Source organism: Penaeus vannamei, chromosome 12 (assembly GCF_042767895.1).
Source record: "Penaeus vannamei isolate JL-2024 chromosome 12, ASM4276789v1, whole genome shotgun sequence".
Taxonomy (NCBI): domain Eukaryota; kingdom Metazoa; phylum Arthropoda; class Malacostraca; order Decapoda; family Penaeidae; genus Penaeus; species Penaeus vannamei.
Genome location: NC_091560.1, coordinates 699966 through 709965, shown reverse-complemented (window position 1 = coordinate 709965; position 10000 = coordinate 699966). Strand labels below are relative to the sequence as shown.

At 47.9% G+C, this 10000-nt stretch overlaps 1 protein-coding gene across 1 annotated transcript in view; it reads left to right on the top strand.

Moving 5' to 3' along the window:
• Positions 1-272: 272 nt before the first annotated feature.
• Positions 273-10000, top strand: part of LOC113812829 (plexin-B-like) — a gene marked incomplete at its 3' end in the record, with an annotated part of 515634 nt that continues 505906 nt past the window's right edge. The window contains 1 exon segment of the mRNA XM_070128405.1: positions 273-636.

Genomic DNA, 10000 nt, shown 5'->3' with positions numbered 1-10000 from the left:
CGACGCCCAGCCTCTCCCTTAAGTAAAACCTCGCCGCTTCTCCCCCTTCCTCCGGCGAGCCCTCAGCCTCCCACTTCGAGCGATACCCAGTGCCCCCAGCCCCGTCAGGAGCGAGGGGCACGGGCGCAAGCGAGGTAAAGTCGAAAGCAAATCGCAGCTGCCCAGAAGTCACCCAAAAGTTTGCCAACGCTCGCTGAGTGGGACTCCTTTCAGACTTTGGTAACGCTCGGTGAGTGGCCGCCTGTTCAGAGTCGGACTTGGAGAACCAATCAGCGTTTAGTGTCCATTTGGCAGGCGTGGAGGATGAACGTACGCCGGGCTCTGTGATCGCGCGCTGTGCTATTTACTCGACGCAAAATCTTTCTATAAATATTAATTTGGCTTTTAATGGTTTAATTTTGAAAACGAAAAGTGCATGAAAAGCGAAGGAGTCTGTGTCAGTGGCTTTTTGATGTTTTATTGATAAGACCGGTGTTGAAGGAACAAGTTTTTCTTTTTTTTTAACTTGCAAGAAGTTTTGCGAACTTCGACCAAGACGGAATATCGCTCTCCTATATATTTATCCTATTTATTTATCTCTTCTCTACCCGAATATCGGATCTTCGGAAGGATTTGCACCATGGATTATCTTAGAAGGTAAGTTTTCGCTTTTTTTTCCCTCACTTTTGTCGCGGTTTTGAAGACGAAAAAAAGTTCTGGAAAGGCGAGAAGAACGGCCAAAAGGTCAGTTTATTCGCCCAAAGAACGCAAGAGGCTATTTACTGTGAATTTTCGATTATTTTGCGGTATTTCCACGTAGGTTGCGGGTCTGGCGAGCTTTCTGGAGGGCGAAAATAACGTGAAATAAGCGCAGATTTGGAGGGAATTTGAAATAAGTTGAGGGTGTCTGCGCACTTTCTCCCAACACACGTGCGCGCTTGTAGTTAAAAGGCCTTTGTTATTATTATTGTTATTATTATTATCATTATTATTATTATTTTGGTTATTATTATTATTGCGGTTATTACTATTCTTGTTACTCAGTTATGCAATTTGAACCTACCGAGAAAAAAATATCTGGATAGTCTACCTTAACCAGATTGAAGGATACTTTATTTTAAAGGGCGACTATTTCTTTAAAAAAAGAAAAGAAAAAAAATCTATTTAAACGATATTTAATTATCGAAACGACATCGAACTTTTACGCTCATTAATTTGCCTTTGATGTTTATTAATTGTTCGGGTCGTGAGTGAAAATTATTAATATTTATCGCCTCTCTCTCTCTCTCTCTCTCTCTCTCTCTCTCTCTCTCTCTCTCTCTCTCTCTCTCTCTCTCTCTCTCTCTCTCTCTCTCTCTCTCTCTCTCTCTCTCTCTCTCTCTCTCTATCTGTCTCTCTCTCTCTCTCTCTCTCTCTCTCTCTCTCTCTCTCTCTCTCTCTCAAAAACGCGTGTTTATTGAAGTTTAAATAACGTGTTTAATTACATAGAATGATACAAGATTGGTCGTGAGAACGTTACACTTTTATATTTGAATTATTGTCTCTATGGCCATAAAATCTATTTTATTTCATGCATCAATAAATTATATAAATATATGTTGTTATTGTTGAAATGGATTGTATGGTCTTGAGAGAAATTGTTAGGTAGGTAAATTGTGGTTGTCATAAAGAGAAATGCAAAAAATAGATATATATTTGTAGGTTATCAAATATGCTATTATTGTGCGGGTAAAATTAGAGAATGCATCAGATCTGAAAATGAATTGGCGTTATTTTTTTGAAAATCGCTAGGCCTATCTTCACCGTGCAAGCGAAACGGAGAGAGAAAAATGTTTATGTTAATTATTGGTGTAAAATTGTTGTTCCGATTTCGGTAAGACGCGCGTTGTGGGGATAGAGAGGATAAAGAAGGAGGAAAAGGAAGAATGGGAGAGGAGGAAGAGGAAGAATGGGAAGGGAAAGAGGGGGAGGAGGAAGAAGACGAAGTAACAGTGCGGTAATAATCTGAGCTTGAATTCCGGACGTTGGTCACACGTGAGTTTTCCCCATGAGGAGGTCGAGGAGGGGTCAGGGGTTAAGCGAGGTCAGGAGAGGTCAGATCCTGGACGATAGATAGGCCTAGGTCAGAGTCGGTTCTACGAGGTCACCAACCGTCAGGGTGTGAATTGATCTTATTCATTTTGTTTTATTTATCCAATTATGTATTTATTCACCTCCTTTATTTATCTATTTATTCACCTCCTTTATTTATCTATTTATTCACCTCCTTTATTTATCTATTTATTCACCTCCTTTATTTATCTATTTATTCACCTCCTCTATTTATCTATTTATTCACCTCCTCTATTTATCTATTTATTCACCTCCTTTATTTATCTATTTATTCATCTAGTTAACGTTTATTCATTAATTCCTTTTAACGGAAGGAAGGAAGGAAGTAGAGAGGGCGAAGAGAAGGCCTGAGCAGCGGGCGTTTGATGGGAGGCCATCGAAGTAGAGAGAGAGGGAGAAAACAGAGGATTAACTTGGATAATATAATTAACGGTCGAAGAAATGCGGTTATGTTCCCCCCGCCCCCCTCACCTCTAGTCATGTGGCGAGCTGTGAGAGAGAGAGAGAGAGAGAGAGAGAGAGAGAGAGAGAGAGAGAGAGAGAGAGAGAGAGAGAGAGAGAGAGAGAGAGAGAGAGAGAGAAAGAGAGAAAGAGAGAAAGAGAGAAAGAGAGAAAGAGAGAGAGAGAGAGAGAGAGAGAGAGAGAGAGAGAGTAAGAGAGACGATGTGTGTGTGTGATAGGCGCTTGGATTCCCTCTTTAAGGAGTCGTCGGTTGCTCTTTTTTCGCGGCGCAAAAATGGAACTGATTTCGGACTTAATTTGCGGGTCGCTCTTTGAAGGAGGGCGTGTAGGCCTATATAGTTTGCAGGGGTTATTGGGGGTTTGAATAATGGAGGCGTTTTTGTTTTGATTTTATTTTGGGAATTGATTTTCAGTGGTCTATGAGAGAGAGAGAGAGAGAGAGAGAGAGAGAGAGAGAGAGAGAGAGAGAGAGAGAGAGAGAGAGAGAGAGAGAGAGAGAGAGAGAGAGAGAGAGAGAGAGAGAGAGAGAGAGAGAGAGAGAGAGAGAGAGAGAGAGAGAGAGAGAGAGAGAGAGAGAGAGAATGAAAATGAAAATGAATTGAGAATGAGAGAGACAGAGAATGAAAATGAAATAGAGAATGAGAGAAATTGAAAACTGGGAAGGAGGGTAAAGGGGGGGGGATTTTGCTCTGTAATTTGAATAATTGCTGCATGTTCTATACTAGAGAAATGAGAATTCTGGACGAATAGCTTCAGGCGCTGTAATAACGGATTTCTGATTGCCGGCCTTGGCGAGCGTGCTCTCAAAATTTCGGTTGTGTTGATCCTCTGGAAAGGGGATTAGGGGCGGAGGCGCAGGTGGGGAAGGTGTTGGGGGGGTAAGGAAGGAAGGGAGGGAGGGAGGGAGGGAGGAAATGGAGGGAGGGAGGGAGGGAGGGAGGGAGGGAGGGAGGGAGGAAGGAAGGAAGGAAGGAAGAGAGGGAGGGAGGAGGAAAGAAATGAAGGAAGGAAGAGAAGAGGAGGAAGAAAGGAATGAAGAGAGGAGGAAAGGAAGGAAGAAAGAGGGAGGGAGGATGAATGGAAAGAACGAAAGGGGTAAGGAAGAAAGGAAAGAAGTAAGGAAGAGCGAAAGAAAGCAAGAAGGAAGGGGGAAGGTCGCGTTCCAGAGCAAGAAGGATTCGGAATGATTAGAACATCACACCCGCGCCGCGGCGGCTTCACGAGTCGGCTCGTCTGTGTTTCGGGCCGGATAACGAGTTGGTCGGCGCCCCGAATGGCCGTCACGGCAGAACCTGGCACGGACTTTGATCGTCGGTCGGGGGGTCGGGGGGACGGAGGGAGGGGGGTGGCTGCGTGTCGGCTGAGGATGGAAAAGGCGGCAAGGGGGTGTGGGGGGTTGGGGGTGGAGGGGGGGGTGTCCTGCATGTCATCATGAAGGATTACTTGCGTTGGTTTGGGGCCAGTAATTGAATTTCTTTGTTGCAGGACGCGCAGGCACTGCTGATAGCGCGTGTGTCTTCCGTGGGTATATTTCGCGTGCTGTTGGCGAGAGCGAGAAGGAAAAAAAAAAAAAAATCGGGAAATCGGTTTGGATTCCGTTTCTCCTCCGTTTAAGTCATCTTTTTTTTTTTTTTTTTTTTTGGGGGGGGGGGTGGGATGAGCATTTGGATTCCCGAACGGTGTGGGTTTTAGGGCCGTCCATCCGCGCGTCCGGCCGGGCCCTCGCGCTGTGCTGATTAACACGAAATTTAATTAATTCGGAGGTCCGGCGGCGAGGTCTTCGAATCTGGTTCGAATCTGGCCGTCCGCGAATTCATCCGGAAACTGCAACAGTCTCGGGTTGGTTATGCGGAGAGAGGGGGGGGGCAGGGGGAGGGGAGGAAGAGGCCAGGGGGGAAAGGGGTGGAAGGGGAGAGGTTGGGAGAGTGGATGGGTGGGGGGGGCGGTATGGGGTGTCCGCATATTCCCCCGTGTCTTGACAAGACAATTTTTGCCGATTATCTCAGGATAAGAAGAAAGAAAGAAAGAAAGAAAGAAAAATAATGGAGCTATTCTCTGCCTGTCGCTACTCGACGGCGGCGCTCGAATATTCATGCGGTAGTCGCTGCTGCGGCCACGGTAGCTGTCGCGCCGCGGAGAAGGGCATTCGCGGGCAGCTCCTGGCCCCGGGCGGTGCCGCGGCGCCGCCCGAGCTCTCAGGCACCGGGAATGAGTGGTGGTGCCTGATGAAGAATGAAATATGGATGAAAATGAAATAGAAATAAGGGCTAAGCATGGGCGAGGCTCGCACTGTTTGTTGTTGCAGGAGGAGGAGGAATAGTAATAGTAGTAGCACTAGTAGTATTGGTAGTGGTAGTGGCAGTAGTAGTAGTAATAGTAATAGTAATAGTAGTAATAATGGTAATGGTAAGGGCAATAGTAATAGTAGTAATAATGGTAATAGTAGTAGTAGTAGTAGTAGTAGTAGTAGTAGTAGTAGTAGTAGTAGTAGTAGTAGTAGTAGTAGTAGTAGTAGTAGTAGTAGTAGTCACCGCGGCTCTTGAATATTTATGCTCGAGAAAGAATAACAGAAAATGAATGAATAAATAAAAAATAACGCGGAACGAGGCTCACACATTTTGTTGTTGCGAGAGAAGTCGTAGTAAAAAAAAAGAGCTTTGTGTCTGCATCTTTAAGTTGGCTATTTGTGTATGCTCTGCAGGGTACTCTCTTTTTTTGGAGAGCGGGTCATTGGGTCAAAGGTCTCTCCCTCTTTCCCCCTCCGTCTTTTCCTCTTCCTCTTTCCCTCCTTTTCCTCTTCCCCCCTCCCCCTCCCTCCTTTTCCTCTTCCTCTTTCCCCCTCCCTCCTTTTCTCCTTCCTCTTTCCCTCTTTTTCTCTTTCCTTTTTCTCGTCCCTCTTTTTCCCTTCCTCTCTTTCCCTCCTTCAGCTTAGATTCAGAATCAGCGATATTGATAATGGCAAAATCTATCTCTATATCTCTATATCTATCTGTCTGTCTCTGTCTGTCTATCTATCTATCTATCTATCTATCTATCTATCTATCTATCTATCTATCTATCTATCTATCTATCTATCTATCTATATATATATATATATATATATATATATATTTACTTAGGTTACCAGTGAAGTAGGCCAGGTTTGATAGGCCTAGATGAAAGTGGGACTATTTGCTTCTCTTTAGATTTAAAGTTCGCATATATTCGTATTTTCACATCTCCCACCCTTCCCCTCCTCTCCACTCCCTTCCCCTCCTCCCCTCTCTTCCTTCCCCCTCCCCTCGTCCCCTCGTCCCCTCTCTTCCCCTCTCTTTCCCTCTCTTCCCCTCCCCTCCCCTCCCTTCCCCTCTCTTCCCCTCTCCTCCCCTCTCTTCCTTCCCCCTCCCCTCTCTTCCTTCCCCCTCCCCTCTCTTCCTTCCCCCTCCCCTCTCTTCCCTTCTCTTCCCCCTCTCTTCCCTTCTCTTCCCCCTCTCTTCCTTCCCCCTCTCTTCCTTCCCCCTCCCCTCCCGTTTTTCATCCGCCCGTGAAAACGCCCCCCCCCCCAGTCGAGAGCGTCGCCGAAAACGAGACCGGGCGCCCACTCGCGCGACCGGCAAGTGCTTTGAAGGAGTAAGTTTCGAGGACTTCTCTCTCTCAGCTTTAACCGCGTGTGTAGGCCGTGGCAGCTGATGCTCTCTCACCTCGGGCGCTGTTTGTGTGTGCGGCGGAGCGGCGGCGGCGGCGAGGCACGCACGTGGACGCCGCTCGGGATGGCTTTGTGAGGGAGTTTGTTTATATATGTATCTGCGTGTACATGTGTGTGTGTGTGTATATATATATATATATATATATATATATATATATATATATATATATATATATATAATATTATATTATATATAAACACGTGTTTATGCGTAACCTAGGCCTATAAATGATTTGTTGTGGTAGGTTGTTGTCTGTTAGCGTGTCTTGTGTTTGGTCTCTGCGTGTGTGCGTTGTGACTATTGTTATATAACTTTCTGAATATAGAAATAGTGTGTTATGGATCGAGACAGAGCACGTGGCTTAAAAGGCATCTTATTTTGCGTAATCGTAGGCTGGCTCTCTCTCTCTCTCTCTCTCTCTCTCTCTCTCTCTCTCTCTCTCTCTCTCTCTCTATCTATCTATCTATCTATCTATCTATCTATCTATCTATCTATCTATCTCTATCTCTATCTCTATCTCTATCTCTATCTCTATCTCTATCTCTATCTCTCCCTCTCTCTCTCCCTCTCTCTCTCGCTCTCTCTCTCTCTCTCTCTCTCTCTCTCTCTCTCTCTCTCTCTCTCTCTCTCTCTCTCTCTCTCTCTCTCTCTCTCTCTCTCTCTCTCCCGTGTGTGCTTTAGAGCCCGCATGACCCGGAGCAAAGACCATTAACCCTTTAATATTTCGGGTCTCAGCTCGCCGTTGGCTAATGTGCGGCCAAGGTTTAAGGCCTCGCCGTGCGTCGGGGTGTGCAGTAAACACGGATAAAAGAAAAAATAAGAAGAAAAAGAAGAAGAAAATTTGGTTGGGGTCACGTTGCGCCGTCGTGCTTGCCGTTTTGGTTTTGGTTTTGGTTGGTTTGTTTGTCTGTGGTGTGTCTTGGGGAGGAGTTTGTCTTTGGTAGGTTTTCTGTGTATGTGTGTGTGTGTGTGTGTGTGTGTTTGTTTGTTTGTTTGTTTGTCCGTGTGTGTGTGTGCCCATATGTGTGTGTGTTTGATTGTTAGTCTATGTCTGTGCCTGTCAGTGTGTGTGCGTGTGTTTGTCTTGCTTTATTTCCTTTTGTTTTATAACTGCTTGTTCATGCAGAACACTGCGGGGAAGGCGAAATGCAGAGGCTTTTACCGGTCCAAATTAGAACATTTTGGAAGGGGAAAAAAAAATAATAATGATTCTGCTCCGGTTGTGTCTGCGGGAGGTTTGTTATCTCGGGCGTGAGAGGGAGATCGGGTTGGGGTTCGTTTGAGAGGGGGGAGGGAGGGATGGAGGAAGGAGAGAGAGAGAGGGAGGGAGGGAGAGGAAGAAGGGAGGGAGGGAGGGAGAGAAGGAGAGAGAGAGAGAGAGAGAGAGAGAGAGAGAGAGAGAGAGAGAGAGAGAGAGAGAGAGAGAGAGAGAGAGAGAGAGAGAGAGGGTGGAGGGAGGAAAGAAAGAAGGAAGGAAGGAAGGAGCGCGAGAGTAATGGAATTTAAAGAGAAGGGAACATTTAGATTAGAAGAAGGTAGGTACTAAGGAAGGATTGAAGAATTGAAGAGCTTATGAGGATGCGTGTTGTGTTGAAGGATTGCATACTTGCAAAAGGATATTTTTACATGTTCATGTGTGTGCTTGTGTATGTGTGTGTGTGTGTGTGTGTGTGTGTGTGTGTGTGTGTGTGTGTGTGTGTGTCTGTTCGTGTGCATGCGTGCGTGTGTATAATTATTCTCTCTCTGATAATAAAATGAAATAAGAGGGAGTGTTACACATTCCTCCCAACAGTTCCATTAGTAAAAAAAAATCCCTTTGAGATGTCATTGTAGCCATAAAACCCGTCCCCATCCCCCTCCCTCCTCCCCCCTCCCTCCTCCCTCCTCCCCACTCCTCCCTCCTCCCCACTCCTCCCTCCTCCCTCCCCCCTCCTCCCCCCTACGGCCGGCGGTATAGATGTGTGTAACCTTAATCTTTGCAAACTTAACTGGTCGTTTGATCGTGCCAGAGGATAGGGAGGCAGGTCGTTCCGCCGCTAATTAGATCTCGGGGAAACGACCCTGATGCGGCGCTTTTTGATGGCAGACGACTCGGACGACTTTGGGGGGCGGGGGGAGGGAGGGTGGGAGGGGATAGGGGGAGGGGAGGGGGTAAGGGGGAGGGGAGGGTGGAGGGAAGGGGTGGGGGAATGGGGAAGATGGGATAGGGGGTGGGTGGGATGGAGGGAGGGTAAGGGAGGAAGAGAGGGAGAGGGAAGAAGGTGTGAGTGAGGGGAGGGAGGGCGGAAGGGGAGGGGGGCGTGCCATCTTTACCTCGCTCTTGCCTCACTCCTGGCGGCGGGGTTGGCGGTCGGGAGGCAGGGCCGTCGAGTGCCTGCGTGTCGCAAAGGTGCCGGGGATTTTATTGTTGATTGGCCCCGGTGCTTCCTCTTCGCTTCCTCCCCTCTTTTCTTCATTTCTCCCTCCCCTCACCTCCTTTTCCCTCCCTTTCCTTTCCTTCCCTCCCTTTCCTTCAATTCTCCACCCCCTTTCCTCCATTTCTCGCTCCCCCTTTCTAATAATTCCCCCCCCTCAGCTTCACTTGGTGTTTCATTCACCCTTCCATTGCTTGTTTTTTTAATCTGTTTTAGGTATTTGTAGTTATTTTGCTTATTTTGATAGTTATTTGTGGTTATTTTGGTAACTTGGTAGTTCTTATTATTCCTTTTTCAGTTATTATCCACCTTCGATTCTCGTGTTTCGTCTGGTCATTTCTTCTTTTATTCTCTCTCTCTCTCTCTCTCTCTCTCTCTCTCTCTCTCTCTCTCTCTCTCTCTCTCTCTCTCTCTCTCTCTCTCTCTCTCTCTCTCTCTCTCTCTCTCTGGTGTCTATTGCCCGTCATTCGACCTCGTTTTGGCTTTGCGCTTTTATCGTCCCTATTCCCTTTTTCCCATTCCGCCATTCCTCCTCGTTTGGGATTATCGGTGTTTTATCTCTCCTATCCTTTTTCCTGTATCGTCTCCCTTCCCCCCTTCCCCCCTTTCCCCCTTTCCTTCTCCTCTGTCCCCAGTCCCCTCTCCCGTCACTCCCTTCCCCTCCTCCTCCCCCCCTATCCTCTCTCACCCTCACCCTACCCCTTCCCCTTCCCCTTCCCCTTCCCCCTTCCCCTTCCCCTACCCCTCTCCCTCCCTTCCCCTACCCCTCTCCCTCCCTTCCCCTCTCCCTCCCTTCCCCTCTCCCTCCCTTCCCCTCTCCCTCCCTTCCCCTCTCCCTCCCTTCCCCTCTCCCTCCCTTCCCCTTCCCCTCTCCCTCCCTTCCCCTTCCCCTCTCCCTCCCTTCCCCTCTCCCGTTGCTTCGAAATTTGGTCTCGGGCGCCGCGGCTTGTTACGACCCATGACGGCGTTACGAGAGGCAGATTCTCCCCTTTCTGCGGTGCTGCGAAGGGAGAGAGGGAGAGGGAGAGGGAGAGGAAGAGGAAGGGAGAGAGAGACCGAGAGGGAGGTAGGGGAAGGGAGATGGAGAGGGAGGGAGGGAGAGAGACGGAGAAGGAGCGAGAGATAGGGAGGCGGACAGGGAGGAAGAGAACGAGACGGAGAGGTAGGGGGAGAGGGAGAGGGAGGGAAGAGGACGGGAAGGTAGAGAGACAGAGAGAGGGAGAGAGGGGATGGGAGATAAAAAGCAGGAGAAAGATCGAGCCGCTGGCGCCATCCCTCCAGGCAGATTCCGACTCTCCGCTCTCTCTCTCTCTCTCTCCCTCACGTGAGTCACGCTGGGCAGCCACG